Raw genomic sequence first — 19,705 nt, 5'->3', positions numbered from 1 at the left:
CTGAAATATTGATGCTACTGAATATCTAACTTTCTTTTTTTATTATAACTGACACTTTAATCAAGAAAAAATACCCAGTAAGAAACTATAAACATAATGAGATTTAATCTTAACCATTAATCCCAGAGCAAGTAGTTAGGTAGTATTAAAACATCTCATCATAAGGCATTTGATTCTGTTACCATGAGCAGCAGCACTACAGGGAAATCAGCAAAAATAACTTCTAGAACTGATGAAAAAAATTCAAAGATAAAAGTATGCTCACTAATGAGATGAATGAATTAATCCAAACTGTATAATCAATGAGGTGACACTTGCCTCTTTCCTCTCTGTTATGTGATATGGCAAACTCAGCACTTGGGGGAATTTGGATTGAAGTGTAGAAGGAAAACAGATTCAGAATGTAAGAAGTGCACTCGTGCCACATCCACTGTGGCATGGTTTCACAGTGAAGGCACTTTCAAAATTATGGAAAAGAATATTTCTCAATTTCCAAACCCTTGCTTTCTCTTTTAGCAACAGCAGCTCTCCTGGATGGAAAATAGTGACAAATCAACAAGTGAAGGATTTTAACTATAAAGATCTGCCTGACAGAGGGTCCCTCAACATCGTGCTGTTCAGTCCAAGCCACACTCAGTGATCTGGAGGTCTTTTCCCATCATGACTCTGATTCCATGGTTGAAACTTCACACAAAAGGTTCAGACTCCACAACAGAGCTTGTTAAAAACAGATAAGCTCTGTTTTTAACCTCCTTTTGTTGCCTAGTTGTGCAATAGGTTCAGCTGAATTTTGTGTCACACTTTGGATTTAATGGTCTGATTTTTATCATATCCTGGATACAATTTTTGTTACATTTACAGTCTCTTGTTTTCATCAGAATGGTGTAATGTTATGTTAATATGGAGACACATCCTGTAATCAAAGCCTACAAGTCCTGTAATATCTCTAATCAAATGAAAAGTGCAGGAGGAAGGCTGGCAGTGGAAACTGAACAATATTGCTTTGTTTTTTCTCAGGGAAACCACAGCAAAATGAGATCAAGCAGCAGAATCCTTGTTGGAGTCAGAGGCACAGAGATTGTGCCCTTATCTCTGATACCTGGCTCTGACATCCAAGAAAGCACTGAATTTCATATAACACCATGAAAACAACTATTAAAGTTAAATAGAAAAGCTAAAAGTGTGAGTGTGAAAATTAGAGAGTTTTCTTAAGTCACTGGGTGAAAAAGTTAAACTAGTTTAGAGAACAAAAGACAAGGTGGGGGATTTAGGGTGTTTTCTCCTGTCCTTCTTCTTTCTTCTTCATCTTCTTCTTCTAGAGGTTTTTGGGTAGTAGTAAGTGATTGGATAGAGAATGCTGCAGTGCAGTACACAGGTGTTGGGTCATTGGGTCACTAAGAAAAATAATTTATGTGTTTATTGTTAATTGGGTGGAGATGAGTATAAAGATAAAAGAGCTGCGTATTTCGAGGCCATTTTGTGCCAGTTCGAGCCAGGTGACGGTGGGTTGAACTTGAGCAGAAAGTCTGGGGAAGAGCTGCCAAGTCTTTTGATAATACATTAATAAACACGAGAAACAAGAGCCTAATGAGCCTTTGGAGTATTCTTCCTGACACAGAACCAAGATAAGCGAAACTCCCCATGGAGGAGTGTCCCAAAAGAACTCTGCCCTGGAAGGACCGAGCAACAAGTGGTGTCCCACGTGAGGATCGAACTACGACCTTCAGGTTATGAGACTGAAGAGTTAGAGGCTCTTCACAACAATGCATGAAATGATGAGCCTCAAATATAAAATACAGCAGTGCTGGGTGAAACAACCAAACCTGTTCTCACAACATGAGAACTGGAGTTCTGGAAAATTCTCTCATCTCTTCACCATGTTTTTCACTGTTTAGGTATCCTCACATATGACTCAAAAAAAAAACCCAAAACTCAAAGTTGCATTTAAATTCACATCTTGACTTCAACCATCAACTTAGCTGGTAAACACAAATTATTTTAAGGATATGCACAGCTTTGTAGACAAAATTATATATATAAGTTTTTGTGATGTGTTCACTGCAATTGTCTGGAGAAGAAAAACAAATTGTAGATAAGAGCAGCCACAGCACATGTTAATTTCCTTTCATTTAGCTGTCCAAAGTTTGGCTTTCTATGGCAAAGAATTCAGATTAAAGACATAAACACAGGCTTTTATACAGTTCTATTTACTGATGAAAGAAAACATGCTAAGGGGTAGTAAAAGCAAATACTAAATGCCTATTGTGAAACTCCGATTTCGCAGTTGCTTTGTGAAAATCCCTCATAAATTGGCACCAAGAGTCCCTGTTAAGATTTGTCTCATAAACCATAGAGGAAACCTGCTGATAACACAGAAATTCTTAAAGAGGCTCAGTAAGAATTCTAAAAATTACATTTTAGCATGTGATGACCTACATGACAGAAACTCCTTTTTACTATGCCCAGGCATAAAAAACAAACCAAAGAACAAAAAGAACCCCAACAGAACATGCCCTCCTCAAAACAAAAAAACACAACTAAAAATAAAGTCCACAAAAGGTTTTCCAAAGTGATTTTTTTATTCATCTCCCCTCAGAAATATAAACCTCTATTAATCTTTAGTGACCTGTTGCCTCTTACATGAAGGTTTCAGTTAATTGCCAGCATTAGTTAAAGAGAAGAAACTTTCCAGAAGATGAATGCATGTGTTACTTCAGCATATTTTGAAAATCTAGGGTTCTGTGAGAAAAAAAAACTCTCAAAAGTACCATTCCTTTGAGACTGTGCTGGCTTATTCATCAAGGAGACAGAAAGGCAATATCATAAAATACCATGCAGGAGTGAAGATTGGGGTTTGGCACTGAGATTTATTGTTACAGTAAGAGAATTGGAGGGTTGTTCTTATCTGTACCCAGCATATCAGCTGTCAGTGGATGAATAAGGAAGCTCCAGTTCAGGAGCTGGATGAGAAGTGAGGAGAGACAGCTTTGCTTTTGGTACAGCAGGGAATACACAATTTGGGATACTCAGAGGTCAGGAAAACCGTGTGTGACTCCCATCTGGTCATGACAGAGTGCCCTTGGAGTGGCCACCTCACCCTTACCACCAGGAGTAGTCACAACCACACACACACAGATATATATATATATATATATGTAAAATGTATAAATTAAAATCAAAATATATATTTATACATATGGATTTACAAATAGACTCTGGCTATTAGAGAGCAAATTCCTTGCTTTGCTGTGGTTTCAGACGAGATGTGAAAAGCCTACAAGGGAAAGCATTGCAGTTTTAAAGACTGGAAAGAGTGGCTGAGCTATGACAGATTTATCACATAAAGCAGCAGCAGTGTTTGTACCCTGTGATCAAAAATCAAATGGCAGAGTACATTTCTATTTTCTTTGATATTAAGTGTTTTCAGGTAGTGTATTTCTCTCTTGGGCTTAGCCTTGGAAGCACAATGGAGTGAAAAGAAGTGGTAGGAAAAAAAAAAGCTTAAGGGTAATGCTTTATTGTTTTAAGGAGAACTCTTACCTCCTTAGCTTTATTTCATTGTTTATCAGCACAGTTTGAGGCTGCACACTGGCTGTCCCAAACACCAAAGGATATGGTGAAGCATTTAGTCAGACAGCTTCTGAAGGAATAAATAAACAAGAGCTAATCCCCCATGATGGTAATTCCTGGGTTCACATTCCCAGCATCAGGAGAAATTTCATAGATTCTAGTTTTTTAAACAACTGAATTCATTAAACTCAACAGTCCTCCCCAAACTTAGAGGGGATCCCAGAATCAAATAGGGATTGTTGGGGAAAGTCCACCCAGATCAAAGAGTCAACCTCTGCCTTATGCCCACCTTGTCCCCAGCCCAGAGCACTGAGTGCCACGTCCAGCCCTTCCTTGGACACCTCCAGGGATGGGGACTCCAAACCTCCCTGGGAATCCTCTTCCAAGGCCTGACCACCTTTTCCAGGAAGAAATTCCTCCTGGTGTCCAACCTGAGCCTCCCCTGGCACAGCCTGAGGCCGTTCCCTCTCCTCCTGTCCCTGTTCCCTGGGAGCAGAGCCCGACCCCCACATGTTTCAGGTCCATATGGGAAGCTGAAAGGACCTTCATGGCAAGAGCCATGAAGTGTGCCAAAGTGCCCACACTGTCCATTCCAGATCTTCTTTGTGGTAAATTTCTTGAAGTTTAGTTTTTATCACATCAATTTAAGGCAACAAGAAAGTAGGTGATGCTCACATTAATATTTACAGTAGAACTGAAGGGTCTGCAAAGGTTGGGTGTTCTTTTGGGACCATGGTTACATGTGTTCAAAATCATGGAAACTCACAATGGTTTGGGCTGGAAGGGACCTTAAAGCCCATCCAGTGCCACCCCCTGCCATGGACAGGGAACCTTCCTCTGTCCCAGGTTTCTCCAAGCCCCATCCAGCCTGACCTTGGACACTTCCAGGGATCCAGGGGAAGCCACAGCTTCTCTGGGCACCCTGTGCCAGGGCCTCCCCACCCTCACAAGGAATAATTCTTTCCAATATCCCATCTAACCCTGCCCTCTGGAGGTCATGATATCCACAATTTCTTGTCCCATTCAGTTTTGACTTTTTATAGGACCACAAAGGCCATTTTTGAATAGGATTTTTCCACATTTTTTTTTTTTTTTTTTTTTATATTTTTCCACATGTCAGACTCAAGAAAGAGGGATTTGGGTGGGAGGCTATCCTGACCCACATCTCTTCTGAGCATTTGCCCTGTATCTCCTTGAAGAACTGTAGTGTGGTATGAATTTTGACATTTATTCAAGATTCTTAAGGAACAGAGGACTGGGAAGCTTTGCATTTGTAGCTATGCTGCATGCTAGAATATAACACCACATTCCAAGTCCAATTTTTAATATTCTTTATATCTTGTGGTAATTACAGCACATGTGCAGTGAGGCAATTACAAGTCCCTTTCTCTTTTTATGTCTCTTTTAAAAACAGAATTAATAATCAGATATACTCAGCAATTTTATAGCAGGATTAGCTCCATTACTTCCCATTAAAAACACCAGGCTGCAAGAGTAGCAGAGGTGACCTGTCCCCTGCTGCACTCAGACCCAGTGGCTCTGCTGATTTGAGCCATATGGAAATGCTCTGCCAAAGCAAATACCACATTTTTAAGGTCTCTGCTACCAATTTGATGCAAAGCTTCATGAGGACAGGAAAAGCTGTCAGCTGAGGCAGGCCTTCTGCAGCCCATAGGTGTGAGGGATCCCTAATTCTGTGTCAGTCCGGTGTCAGAGCTCGGGTTTCCGTAGCTTCGTCTCCACAGAGGAAATGCAGCTCCCACAGTTCTGGTATCCTCATGAATTCGTGGTGCTGGTGCTGTTATGAGACTCACCACGGAGCAAAATCTGTGGAATTCCATATCTGGGTTAAATTAGATGTGTATGTCTCAAATGTGATTACACTGGACAGAGGGGTACAGACAGAAAGAAGCAGCAAAGGGGAATCCTGAGAAAATAGATTGTCATTATTCCTGTTTCAGGGACAATACCACCTTTGTGTATCCCACACTACCACATAACCACCACCACTGCCCCTCAGTATGACCTATTCCAGGAAAGTGATGTATAATGTCAAATAAAGAACCAATTTCCAGCAGTTTTGTAGGATTTTTTACATCCAGAAAACCTTTCAAGCATAGCTCAACCAGAATTGTGCTGGCATCCTGCAGTGCAGGGCTGGGCTATCCTGCAAGATATTGTTGCCAAACTGGGTGTGCTGTGAAATCAAGGATTAAATTTGATTGATAGGATGTAATCTGGACCTGCAGCAGCTTAACTGCCTTTGAATTTTAGCAACTTCATGCCAAAACATTTTATTTTTTTTTGAGAGGGATTAAAAGAAGGAATATGAGAGAGCTTTGAAAGCGTTCATTTTTAATTCATCTCCAGCAGGAGGGACAACCTAAGAAATACGATTTGTGGCCTAAAATTGATATAAAAGAAATAATTTCAGAATCACAGAGAATGTTTGAGGTTGGAAGGGACCTTCAGAGTTCAGGTGGTCCTACCCCCCACTCAAGTAGGGTCATTTAGAGACTCAGGAGTTGCTCAGGAAACTTTTATGAATGCATAACAATTCCTTTTAAATGTGAGAAAAGGATTTTCTACCTTTTACATTTAAGTGCTTCTTGGCAAATCAAGTAAAATTTTGCTCAAATAACAATGACAACACAGATTAACTGATTAAGGTGACATCTCCTTTCATCCTTGATTTCCCACTCAGCCCTGTGATCTTGGGGTATATGTCAAGCTTTCGTGATTTCAAAATGCATTTTAATCTGGAAAACCTAAAGAGGAGACCAGATCTGAATTCCTTTTCTCTTAAATAGAATCCTGAAGAAAGCCCTGGAATGTAAGCTTTGATATTACTGCTTCCAGCATCCCTTTTCCTCTGCCTTGCGTTAAATTTGTTTATACATTTGTTGATATAATCTAACCTCAAATAATGTGCCAAAAGCTCAGGTAAGTTGGATAAAGTGAGCAAGCCATTTCTTACTGCAGTTTTGCCTGTGAAACAAAAACCTGAAATGCAATTAAATTCAATATCTTGCCTAGCAGGTGATAAAGCCCTTGGACAAGTGTTTTTCTCCAGAGGCAAGACTGCAAGGAATGATCATGCCGAAAGAAGAGCTGCATGTTTTGTCTTCAGCTCTGTTTTCTCTACTTTAATTTTGCTTTTTCTTCAAAATACCAACAACTGACCTGAATTTCTGAAATCTGTAGAAAAATCTCAATTTCTTCTCTTAGCAGGGGCAGCATTTACCATGTTCATAATCACAGCAAAGACATCCATTCTTTTCTATTTGCTTTACATTATACCAAAACTTACAACCTAGAAGTAAGAAAAAATAAATATATTATTATTATAAATTCTTATTAAAATATCTCAGCTATTGTCTGCTCCCCCAAATTTTTTAAAATAGCTAACAGATCTTTCCATTTCTTATCTATGACAAAACATATATTGATGTTATAAAAATTCCTTTTTTTATTAAATATATTTTTAACTTATGGATATAATGCATTAACCTACATAACTACAGAACCTCCTTTTCTCCACTATTTTAGACATGACAGACCAGAGAGTTTTTAAGTTACTTGACAATTCTATCCATTGCTTTGTGCTATACCACAAATCTTCCTTATTCTCCACTGGTCGTGATCAAACAAAACCAACACAGACAATTTTTGGTGGAAGAAAAACGTTCAGAAGTTGAATTACAGACATTTAAATGGCACAGTTTTGGTGTTTTGGTTTTTTCTTCAGAATAAATGCATTTATAATAAACTGAACTCTGCTGCAGCAAAATGATTTAAAAAAATATTCCCAGTTATCATATAATTATCCTGAAAAGTTTGATAGTTTGAATCATGGTGTGATGCTGCCTGAAAGACGATGATTTAAAAGATGTAAAATGGTCCTTTTAAAGCAATTGGAAAATGCAGACTCTTATGAAGAGAATGAATATTTTGTTTATTAAGATATTTGTTCCCCAAGAGTAAAGTTGAAATAAAATCAACAAAGGAGCAGAAAATGACATTTTTCTTCTACTGATGTTTTGTTTCTTTTGGCCTAGTGAAACAGAAAATTTTACAGATCCTGTGTAATCCTCATTGTCTTCTAAATATCTTGTATTTGTTCAGATTTCCTAAACATTCAGAAAGGAGGGCAGGGAGCACAGACATCTAAAAAAAATATGCCAAAGGCCTGGATCCCAATTTAATCCTCAGGGCTCTTCACAAGGACCCAATCCACTTCAAAGTCCATACTTCTGAAATGTTGAACCCCATGCTTAAGCAAGAAAATTATTGCTGTTTTAAGAAAATACCAGTGGGAATTTTCTTGGGACAAATCTGCTTTTCCAGTCTGTCATTTTTAAGAAACATGATAAATTAGTGTCCTTGTTTTTCACAGAATTGGATTGGAATGATGATAATACAGAAGAACTTAGTTGGTTCTGAGTTATTTATGATATATTCTGCTGTCACTATTACCAAGCTTTAATTTGATAAACATAAAGTAGCTGTTAATCCCTAGCTATTTCCTCCTCTTTGTCAGTACAATTCTTGTGGAATTGACTTGGTGAACTTTTCCAAGCCATTAATAATACATCCAAAAGAGGTTATAAATTATTGTCACTATGAATTTGATTTTCTCATGGTAAATGTTAAATTTCATTTGAAGAGAAGTGGAATTCGTGATGAAAGGACTGAATTCCCTGTCACCAAGACTCCTGTTGTTTTCATCTACTTCATTTATTATTCAAAGTGTTTGACCTTAAAGAAAGGACTGAGAATGCATTAGGTTCATATCAGTATTGAGAGGATTTCAGACATATACTGGCATAAATCCCTTTCTGGGAAGGAAGAAATGAATGAAGGAAAGATTCGATCGTAAGGACTGGAATGGTGATTTCAGCTGAGAGTCAGCTGTGAATGACTAATTCCAGGATCAACCCAGAAATAAAAACTGGAGATTTAGCAGAGGGAGAATAGACCCCACAGTGACAGGAGCAAGGATTCACTGCTCCACACTTCCAGTGTAATCAGGGATTCTTACATGGCTGGAAAAAATAGCAGCCAGGAGAGGATGAAGAAAATTCACCGTTAATTGAAGATGGGCCAGAAAAGAACGCAAAACCTCTAATTACTGAGAGCAGAAAATATTAATAGCATGAATGGAGAGAGGATCATATAAAAAACTGAGATGAAAAGGAAAATGTCAGTATAAGGCAGATTATAATTTTAAAAATATAATTCATTGTGAAATAAAAACGAATGCTGGAGTTTACTCTCTGTTGATGATTTGCTGGTTCTGTGGCACACAGAAATGTGGGTTTTTTTCTGGTAAGATCAATAATTTAATACAGGTAACAACTGAACAGACACAAAGAAATGAAATAGGGCAAAACAATAGAGATGGCAACAGGATTTCACATCCTGAGTCCCTCTTTAAATGGCTGAAATATATATCTGCATCTACAGGTGGGGAATTGAATGAAGTTCTCCCAGCTAAAAGCATCTGATGGGTCCTATTTCTTTACTGATTCCCCAGCTCAGCAGCCTAGAAAAATTTGGGGTTTTGTTCCAAAAAATAAAAAGGGGAAAATGAAAAAGTCAATTGATAGATGAGTTCTTAACAATTTGCTTTGCTCACCAGAGAAAATCTGGGGGAGATTCATCAGTCTAATTCCAGGAATAATATAATTGGTTGTTACCACTCTGTGGTTTGTTTATATTTATGTGTGTGCAAAGATGGGTCCAATCAGCTGCAATAATTATCAAAAATGGCTTTCAAGGTGGTGCTTTGTAGAGATTCTGGGTTCAACAATTCAGGCATTTTCTGAAATCACTTCTATGGGTTGCTGCCAGTCATTCATTTTTACCCTGAAGACCCATCCCTCATTACTTGTTAGTTAAATATTAAAAAAACAAACAAACAAAAAAAAACCCAAAAAACAAAACAAAACATAAGAAACAAAACAAAACAAAAGAAACAAAACCAAAAAACCACCCAAAAAACCACCACCACCACAAGCAACAAAAAACCTCTGAAACAACACCACCACCAAGAAACAAACCAGAGAAACAGAAAAGAAGTAATCTAGAATAAAAACAACATTTGGGATAAGCAAGGAGTTTTAACATGAATTAATTTGGTACCTTGGTTTAGAGTGGTTTCTCAAAATTGCAACAACACATTGAGGCAGCAAACAGTGACCTGAGAAGATCAGACTTAAGTTTTCTTTACTGCTGCAGATTTTATCAAATTGCTTTTCCAGAAGAAAAGTTTGTATTCACATCCTTCAAAACAGCTGCCATGTTGGGGAGAGTAAATGATTTTTCTGTAAATCATGGGATGTTATTTTCTGCCAGAATAGGAAAATAATTTGATCCCCTCGAGTCATGACCATTTTTTGTTAAGAGATGGTGGAAAAATCCCTCCAAGATACCCACTAAAAAGGCATCAATTTTGAATCACTAAAAATTAAGCAGACTTCAAACTGACAAGTTGTTTCCTCAGTCTAAGAGTGAGCTCGGACTTGGAAGGACCTAAACCATAGGAAACCAGTAAGATTCCTGAAAACGTTGTAAAGGAGCCTTAATGTCAGTGTTGTGAACGTGTCATTGCAACACCTTGCAGTGGTCTGGAAGGGTTTTATTCTCCCCTGAATCACTGATCTGGGTTTTCCTTTCTCAGCAGCACAGCCCATTATTGGACCATAATGCGGAACATGCCAGGATTATGCTGCTCTCATGGGGTGACTTTACCTGTAAGATAGCTTTGGGAGCTAAGGAAGTGAAGCTGCTGGTGACTGATGGGAGTCTTTTCTCCTGACCAATTATCAGTCTCTTCTAAGAATTGACAGCAGTTTTAGCCATTAAAAAGTGAAGTCAACTTGTAAACACCTCCTTAGGATGTAAAGTCAGAGCACTTTTGTCATTTTTGTTTCCTGGCTGTGAATGGTAACTGAGCTTTAGCTGGATTCCCGTTCCCTGCCCCGGCCCTGCGGCTGGGCGGGGGCTGGGCTGGGCCTGCCACAGCTCCCGGCCGGGAGATGGGGCCTGCGGGGCTTGCCCCGGGCTCTGGCCGGGCCAGGCCGCTCCCTGGCTCGGCTGCAGCTTTTTTTTGCTGTGACTGAATTCACCAGAGACTGCCGAGTAAAGAAAGAAAAAGCTCTTGACCTGCGGCAGGCTGAGACAGGGACCACACTCTCCAGAGCAGCCATGAAGAATTTTCCATCGCAGACAGCTCCAGCTGCTGCTCCGGCAGAGATCACAGAACCATCTACAAAAGCCTGGGCAAGATTTTAACCCTTTCATTACCCAGATGAGACTCGCAGATTAATCCTTTTATCCAGAGAGAGAAAAAGAGAGCGATCAACATGAAAAGAGACTTTATAAACTATCAGAGACAGTAAAGAAATGAAGCTTCAGAAAAGGTAGAGAATAAGGAGATGCTTTATAAGCTGAAATATTTTTCTGTTAAAGTGTCATGGGGTAGCTTTACCTTTAAGACAGCTTAGAAAGAGGGGAAGTTGAAGCTGCTAGTGGCTGATGGGAGTTTTTCTTCCTGTCCAATTATCAGTCATTTACAAGAATTGGCAGCAGATCTGACCATTAAAAAGTGAATTCAACTTGTAAACACCCCCTTAAGAAGTACAGACAGAATTTTCTTACCCTCTTTGGTTTCCAGCTTCTGAGGAGGTAGCAAGGCTCTGTCTTGGCCTCCTCCCTCCTCTCCAGGCCGACCAGGCCGCGGGGTGGAGGGGGGGGAGGGGGAAGAGAAGCAACGCTGGTCAGCCGAGCTTGGTTTTCAGTTTTTGCTGCTAGACTGAAACTTAACACCATGAACTCTTGCAGTTTTCCTAAAGCTTCTAATTCTTTTACTACCTGCATAAACATACAGATTACTCCTTTTCTCAGAAAGACAGAGAAAGAGAGAGACAACCAACATAGAGAAGACATCATAGAACCACCAAAAACAGTGAAAAAAGAGTTAAGTTTAAATAAGAAAGAGAGAATAAGGAAATGCTTTACAGCTGAAATATCTTTCTGTTAAAGCTATAGAGATGGACAATAATAGTATAAAAGACTCCTTTAATTCATGATAAGAGTATTAGGAGGAATGAGATATTCAAAGTGTAACTTTTGAGCAGAAGAGAGAGAGAGTACTTGTGATACTGTGAGTTGCTGGAATTGAGTTGAGTGAAGATTTTGAAGCTTTGGGGGGCAAAGAGAAAACTGTTTTCCAGGAAGGCTCACAGAGACAAATGAAGAAGACTTCTGCCTTTGAATAACTTATCCTTAAAAATAAAATTCCTAAACTCAGTGACCCATACACACCTTGGAGATGTGAAATGGGAGGAGAAGATCTAATGACAGATTTCTGGGCAGCTGGCATTAGAGAAATAGAAAACTATGATAAAAAATAGTTTTCTCGTGAGAAACTCCGTAAGCTAACAGGAAGTGACTTCTGTTTCTCTACAAAGACTGATGGAAAGACTGTAGCAAGAATTAAGACTGTTTTTTAACCACCAAAGTCCTAAAGTTATTTGTCTCTATGTTGTCATGTGTACAGAGAAATAGTTAAGATGTGGAAGATAAGAGGGTTTTCTGAAAGTTTATTCTAGTGTTCTTATTCTTGTAGTGTGTTAATAAACTGTCTTTATTCCTTTTAAGTTTTAAGCCTGTTTTGCTCTTGTTCTAATCCATATCTCACAACAAGAAATAAGTAGTTTTTTAGTTACTGGTTTAAAACCACGACATAAAGCTATAGAGATGGACAATAAAGTCTTGAAAACACTCCTTTAATTCATGATAGAGTATATAGGGAGGAATAGAGTGTTCAAAGTGTGGATTTTGAGTAAAAAGTAGAGTGATTGTGATACAGTGAAGTGCTGGAACAGAGTGAAGCGAAGATTTGAGGCCTTTGGGGGGCAGTGAGAAAACTGTTTTCCAGTGAAGCTCACAGAGACAGATGAAGAGAACTTTTGCCTTTGAATAACTCATCCTTAAAATGACTTCCCTAGACTCATGGCCCATAACACACCTCAGAGTGATGTGAAATGGGAGGAGTGAGCTCTGATGACAACAGTTCTGGGCAGCTGACATCAGGGAAATAGAAAGCTATAACAGAAATAGTTTTCTTGTGAGAAACTCCATAGATTAACAGAAAAAGACTTCTGTTTCTCTACAAAGACTGAAGAAAAGACTAGCAGGAATTAGGACCGTTTTAACCACCAAAGTTCTAAAGTTTTTTCTGTCTCTATGTTGTCACGTGTACAAAAGAATGGTCAAGTAATGGGGGATAAAAGAGTATTCTGGAAGTTTATTCTGAGGGTTTTTTTAATTATTCTTGTAGTTTTGTTAATAAACTTTCTTTATTCCTTTTAAGTTTTAAGCCTGTTTTGCTCTTGTTCTAATCCATATCTCACAGCAAGAAATAAGTAATTTTTTAGTTACTGCTTTAAAACCATGACAGCTGCATATTTTAAAATGAAGGTGAGTGAACACAGCATCATCAGATTTATTGACAAGCCAATTATTTTTTTATGCCTTACTATCTTTTATATGTTTACCTCAACAGCAAAGGTGGTTTACTTCCAAAGGGGAATTAAATTCCAGATAAATACTTGTAATTATTATTGTTGGAGCCTTCTCTGTACACAGCACATGTAACATGGTGGCTGCCATGATATTGTCAAATATTCTTTAAAATCCATGAATTCAGCCCAACTGATGGCTCCTTGAGAAAGTGGGTTTCACTGATTGATTTCTATAAAAAAACCCCACAATTTCTAAATTTACTGTCAGTTAATTTTGTTTAGATTTCTTACCACATTTTCTTACAGCGAAAAACTGGCAATGACATTTTTGATTGGCATGGCATAAGTTTGAGATCAAATGAGGATAAGTAGTTTTCTTCCTAATTTTTCATCTTACATTGTTTGTAAATTTTGGTTTTATTTTCTTTTATATTTTATTTAATTATCTTTAATTTTTTAATTCCTTTCTCTTGTAGTGTTATGACACTGCCATGGAATTCCCCCAGCACTAATATCCAGTTTTTCACATGAGCTCATGAAGACTGAATCCTTCCCTATAATAAATTATTATACCAAGTTTATATAAACACATCACATAGACTGGGAATAGGTGATAGGATAGAGAACATTTCAGGTGGCATGAAGCTGCTTCTGGCCCAGCTTTTCCAGAAGAAAAGGGATGAAGGAAAGCCCTCGTGAGGCTGGTGCACAGTCAGGACTCTGAGCATGCCAAGAGCTACCCTGGAAGGCCCTTTGCAATAAACACCTGCCCCTCAAGCCAAATGGAATCAGCCTGGAATAAAGATTTTCCCCTAGGCAGTTCAAATGTCTTGGCAATGCAAAATTCACTCCTAATAAAAGAAAAGAAGCAATAAAAAGGATTTAAATAAGCAAAGTGGCTTAAGGTAAATGACAGAGCTGTAGTGCTGCAAAATTGGTTGGGGATATCCCATTTCCATGCATTTATCCCTTTCTTTCTCTCATTATTAAGCGTCCAGCACTTGGAAGCCAACCAAGGAGCTGTCCTTTCCTTAGCCCCTGGCCCCAGACATTCGACATTCCCTATGGAAATATCTAAGGAGCATCTCAGGAAACCCATCCAGCATCTTCTGCCTCTGCATCCAACTCTTCCTGTGGAGCTGGATGTGTCCAGAAACAGGTGGAATTCCACTGGCCAGAGGACCCCCAGGGGGAAAGGAGGGATCCCATTCCTGGGGGTTGTGTGGGGTGAAAGCGCAAGATGGGAAGGGTGACTGCATTCCTGTCAGGAAGAGCCACAGCCATTCATTCCCAGGCATCTGGAATTGACCTGTAAGAGTTTATATCCCTGTTATCCACATGCAAAAAATCAAACAAAAAATGCATCATGACCCAGAAAATTAAATATTTCTAACTGCAGAGAAAGGAAAAACCCCATCTGGGCATTGAGCTAACCCTTGCTCTTGCTCACTCCCCCTGTTTGATCAATGTAGAATTGTTCAGAACTGGACAAGACACCCTCTGTAAGAAAACTGACTAATATTTTTTATACAGAGAAGTGCATCCATGGCAAGATTTGCTAACAATTGCCATCCCCATGTACAACTACCCCTATCATTTCAGCCTCAAAATGTGTTTGCAGAAGTTAATCTCATTTTTTTTTCAGTTCTATGCAATATAGCATCCCACTTCTTTCAGTCACTGTGATATTTGTGATTTTGCACCATCTTGTGAAAGCTTTTCCACCACCTTTTCCAAGAAACAGTCCTGAGATGTGAAACCTTGAGTATGCTTTGACAGTAATTTCAAGGAGTTTCTGGCATCCACTCATCTGTAATTGCCATGTCACAAGTCACACATCACATAGAATAAATAACAATCTTCAGACATCTTTAAAACAACCAGTCCTTAAAAAAATAAATAAAAAAATAATACAATATAAAAATTTAAATCTACCCCATTTTTCTATGGTATCAACCCCCCCCCCATTCTATTATTTATAAAACAACATAGGAGACTTAATGGCTTGAAAATTACAGCCTTTCAAAAAGAGCATGGTTATTTTTTTAACCTGCCAAAGCCAGAAATGTGCCAAAAAGGCACCTTCCCTCCACTTTGCACCTATTTTCCCTGGGAGCTGGAAACAAACAGTGTAGTAATGGGGGAAACTGAGATTCCAAATTTGAATTTCAAAGACAAGTGTTACTTATATTAAATAGCTTTCCCTTCTATTAGGCCAGATCTTCTTCCAAGCAACATCACAGGAAAAGTTCCCACAAACCTTCTGCTTGAAAGGATTTTTTAAAAGCCGGATTTTTGTAAGTCAATGGGTATCTTTGATTTATTTGAAAGGAAAACCAGGGTATTAATGTTTTAATCTTTAGCCTCATTACAGCTAACATGTACTTGAAAAGACACACTAATTCCCAAATGCAGAAATATGACAACTATTTTATTATTCATTCAGCAATATCTGCATTTCAGTAGTTACGCTGGTGAAGCATCTTTATCAGAACCAGGTAAAATAACAAACACCATTTCCCTGACAAAACACATCTCTTCCCATCTTCCTCTTCCTCTTTCCCTTTATCCTTTCCTCTCCCCCCTGTGAGTGCCTAACCAGCTCAAATGAGCCCAGTTAAATTAGAGATTGTCACAATAATCTGTAATAATCTCATTGATTGATGGTGTTATTTATGGTTCAGCAATGGAGATAAGGGATTTTGATGAATGATAGTGAAATTCACAAAAAAATCTCAATGAGCATACGTACAACCCAAAAATTCCTGTCCCAAAGGAGCTGGGATCCAGCTGACAATGAGATGTAACTGAAATGAAATGCAACAAATGAAAGTAACTGAAACCATTGTTGAAATTAATGGTAAAACTGAAATATTTTAAAACACAAGAATACCTATGTAAATACACAGAGCTGATTTTCATGTGTATATTAATTTGTTTTTACCAAAGTGTCAAACCAGTCTGTATAATTGATTTCAATGACACTTTCTCTGCAAGTTCTGGGTGGGATTTCTGGGAAGAAGAGTTTTCAGTGGAAGCCTAGTGGGAGTATGGAGGGTTCCTGTGCACGTGGACTTTCTGAATGGATGTATTAAAGCAAATGGGACAGAGACTTGAATCCTGACTGAGGAGCATGCTGTAATTATTGGGCAATTGTCTGGGAGCTTGGGTGAGTTTAGGATTTTTCTCTTCACCAAAACACCCAAGACCCAATTTAATGCAGACTGAGGATACTCAAACTTCACTTTGCTTTTCCAGCCAGCTCAGCTAATAAATTCTCAGATTCTAGCAAATCCTCTTCTAGTTCAGCTCCAGTTGTCTTTGTACTCACCAGAGGGAAGAACATTCTGCTGAGACAAGGACAACAGACAAAGAGCTTCTGAGTTTCTTGCTTGTTATCATCAGAGAAGCTGCAGAGTTTCTCTCACTAACCCCTCCTAAAGGTCTGCAGGTTTGGGGTTTCTCTCAGGTGCACATATTTACATAGATATCCTTTCATACTTACAGCCAAATACCAGGGGGAAAACAGAACAAAGTGAGAATTTATAGAATTAAACACATGGAGCTTGAAATCAAATGCTTTTCTCTCAACTGCACTGAGTGGTTGAATTGCTTTTGTATTGGATTAGAAAGAATCCTCATACTCTCTGTCACTAAGATTGTTTTTATAAAACCAACAGACATTAGAATCTGCCACAGTTTAGATTTTTATATGGGTTTTGATCAGGCTTTGGGAATCAAAATTAAAGTCACAGAAAGTTAAAGGAAATCTGGTACATGGATGGGGCTGGGGAAAGGTCAGGCACTGCTGTAGCAGGAGGAAACAGAACCCCCTCAAGAAGAAAAAAAAGCAACATTCCCCAAACTCTGTAATCACCTTATTGTGCTCATTAGTCCTGCTTTTCCACAAGTGATCCAGCACAAATGCAACAAGAGCATCCAGGGATTCACATGGAAACAGAGCTGGAAAAACCCCCTAGATCTCAATTTTTAGCTCACCTTTAAAGTTATCTAATTTATAATCCTTTCATTAGAACCTGGTTTCCATTTTTTTCTTTTTTCTGAAATATAATCTTGAGAAAGGGATACAAATTTACAAGTTTTCTATTTCTACTTTGAACAATGCTTATGCATTCCCCATAATAAATCTTTTCATCTGCATCTTCACAGAAATTAAAGAATTTACTTAGATAAGAAACTACAACAACAACAAAACAAAAAGGTGTCACCAAACTCCCAGGCAGTTTTTCCCAGACCCAACATTTGTCCATTTATTTCTTTCAGTCTTCCAAGGAAACAGTTTTTTTTCCCTTTCCTCAAAAACTTCAGTTTGGACTTCAGTGACCCTCAGGCTTAACTGCTCCAAATATTTAAACCCAAAATGATTGAAGGTCTTTCAGTGATTTCACTGTTGAAACATAATATTTCAAATTTTTCTCCATAAACTCTCTTTAAAGAATAAGAAAGATGAGATTTGTCCATATTTGAGCAACCACCAATGAAGTTACTTATTCCAGAAGGGTAATATTTAGTTGAGCTTCATAATTCTGACATCAATGTAGACTCCCATTATCTAAAAGATAAATTTAATTTATTAAGAGAATCTCAGATAATAAAAGTACTGTTTTAACAAGACCCCCTATTATCCTATATTTTTTATCACTTCAACAATGCTATGCATTGTTCCTGTACATACAAAATTAATATTTTTATTTTAATAAGTTTTTAAAAAACCTCAGCTTTGTTCGTACTGCTTGAATATGCTGTAGGATTTTTACCTTTTTTCACAACTTTTTATTCTATTCTTTTTAAACAAAAAAATTCTATTTATACATTTTTTATGTAACATGGGAAAGAAGTAGAGTTTTAACTTATGCTCTGAAGCTTCCAAAATACTGGTTTTGTATAGAATGTCAAAGGAACAGTGAAATATCATTCACTTTGCTTTGACAGCTATATAGAAGGATGTTTCATACTTTTTGATTTGTGACTTTTGAAATTCACTCAAAAGCCACAAATTACTGTAAACTGCACTGTAAATAATCTAACTTACAGTCCATGTGTTCCAGACCTAAGTCATGCTCTCATTGCCCAGTTACAAAATATTCCCTGCACTTCTTCTCCAGTCTACTGCACAAATTCATCCTGACAGAAAAAATTGTACCCCAAACACACCAAAATCTTAATTTGGGAAAAATTCAAATGTGGAAAAAAATTAAACACTTGAGATACTTCTAAAAAAGATACTTTAGAAACCTCTAAAAATGTTTGCAGTCATTCAGCCTTTCTGCTTAACCAAAACCAATGTCCAAATAGCCACATTAAATTATTGTGCCAAACTATTTTTACACATCTCAGACCCATTTTACTGTCACTGTAATTTGATGTGATGGAAAATGGATGGCATGGGTGTTATCCCAAAAAAGGATTTGAGTTTTGCCTCTGGCAAATTCAGTTCTGGTCTTGGTAAAAAAAGTCATCATTAATAACATTGGTTATTGCATTGCTGCCAGGAGATAAATGTAAAGAGTCATCCTTATCCTTCTGAAACAGCCTGTGCTGAATTCCCCACCAAGCTGGGTAATGAAGGTTGAATCATGGAATAATTCAGTTTGGACGGGACCTTAAAGAGTGGCCAATCCAACCCCTCTTCCTTAGGCAGGGACACTTTCCACTGTCCCAGGGTGCTCCAAGCCCCATCCAGTCTGGCCTTGGATGCTTCCACAGCTTCTCTGGGCACCCTGTGCCAGGGCCTGCCCACCCTCAGAGGGAAAGGATTCCTTCCCAATATCCCATCTAAACCTCCTTTGGTGGCTGCTTCACTTTCACTTCTGACCTTTAAAGTTAAATACTTGTTTGAATGGTAAATTGATTAAATGTGTTATATCAAACAATTGTTTTCCTGTTCTGCAGTACTCATACCCAGAAAAGTTGTTTTCTAATCATGAACTTTATACATTTGTACAGAGGTTTTATCCTGAAATTTGCAGAATTGTAAACCATCATATTCTTGTGGGATCTTTGAAGTCAAAGTCTCCATGAATAGTCTGTGCAGCTCATATTTCAAACCCTTTTTTTTCCATGTTTTTACAGTGGTAAAGAAATGCCAAACATTGACACAGACATAAAGCAAACATTAACTGTCCATGTATGATTGCTCCTGACCCTATTTTTGTTTATTGTTCTTCTGATATTGATTCTTTTTTTTTTATTCCATATTGAAGGGACGTTATAATAACAGATGAACCAATAAAATTTGTTGATTATGTATAGCAGAAAGGAAATTGGAGCTGCTACAAAGGGGCTCAGAGGATATTAAATTCTATAGAAAACTGTAGTTGCTCTCCCACTATTGTTAAATGTGTTGTTAATTATCACGGATATTAAATCTTGGTGTCTATCAGCTTTTCAAATGAATCCCCCCACATTTAAATAGTGATGAGACCCATCAAAGTATTTTTTTTAAAAAATCACTGTACCATAATTTTTGTTGGAATTCACCAGCAACTTTGCTTTCAAACAGGATTTAAAATACCCCAGCCTGGGTGGATTATAGATTTTCTTTCCTTGATTTCATGTTTGCCTAAGAAAGGAGAGCAAACCAA

General features: G+C 38.1%; 1 long non-coding RNA gene across 1 annotated transcript; it reads right to left on the bottom strand.

Moving 5' to 3' along the window:
* Positions 1-4,877: 4,877 nt before the first annotated feature.
* LOC111932474 (uncharacterized) lies at positions 4,878-11,039 on the bottom strand. Its single transcript, XR_002866178.2, has 3 exons — positions 10,738-11,039; positions 6,754-6,883; positions 4,878-5,397 (listed from the first exon to the last, which is right to left on the bottom strand). It is a non-coding gene; the product is annotated as an uncharacterized LOC111932474 (long non-coding RNA).
* Positions 11,040-19,705: the final 8,666 nt, after the last annotated feature.

This window comes from Cyanistes caeruleus, chromosome 9 (genome assembly GCF_971803275.1).
Source record: "Cyanistes caeruleus chromosome 9, bCyaCae1.hap1.1, whole genome shotgun sequence".
In the NCBI taxonomy this organism is placed as follows: domain Eukaryota; kingdom Metazoa; phylum Chordata; class Aves; order Passeriformes; family Paridae; genus Cyanistes; species Cyanistes caeruleus.
Note: the sequence above shows the minus strand (reverse complement) of the source record. Positions and strands in the feature narration are given on the sequence as shown.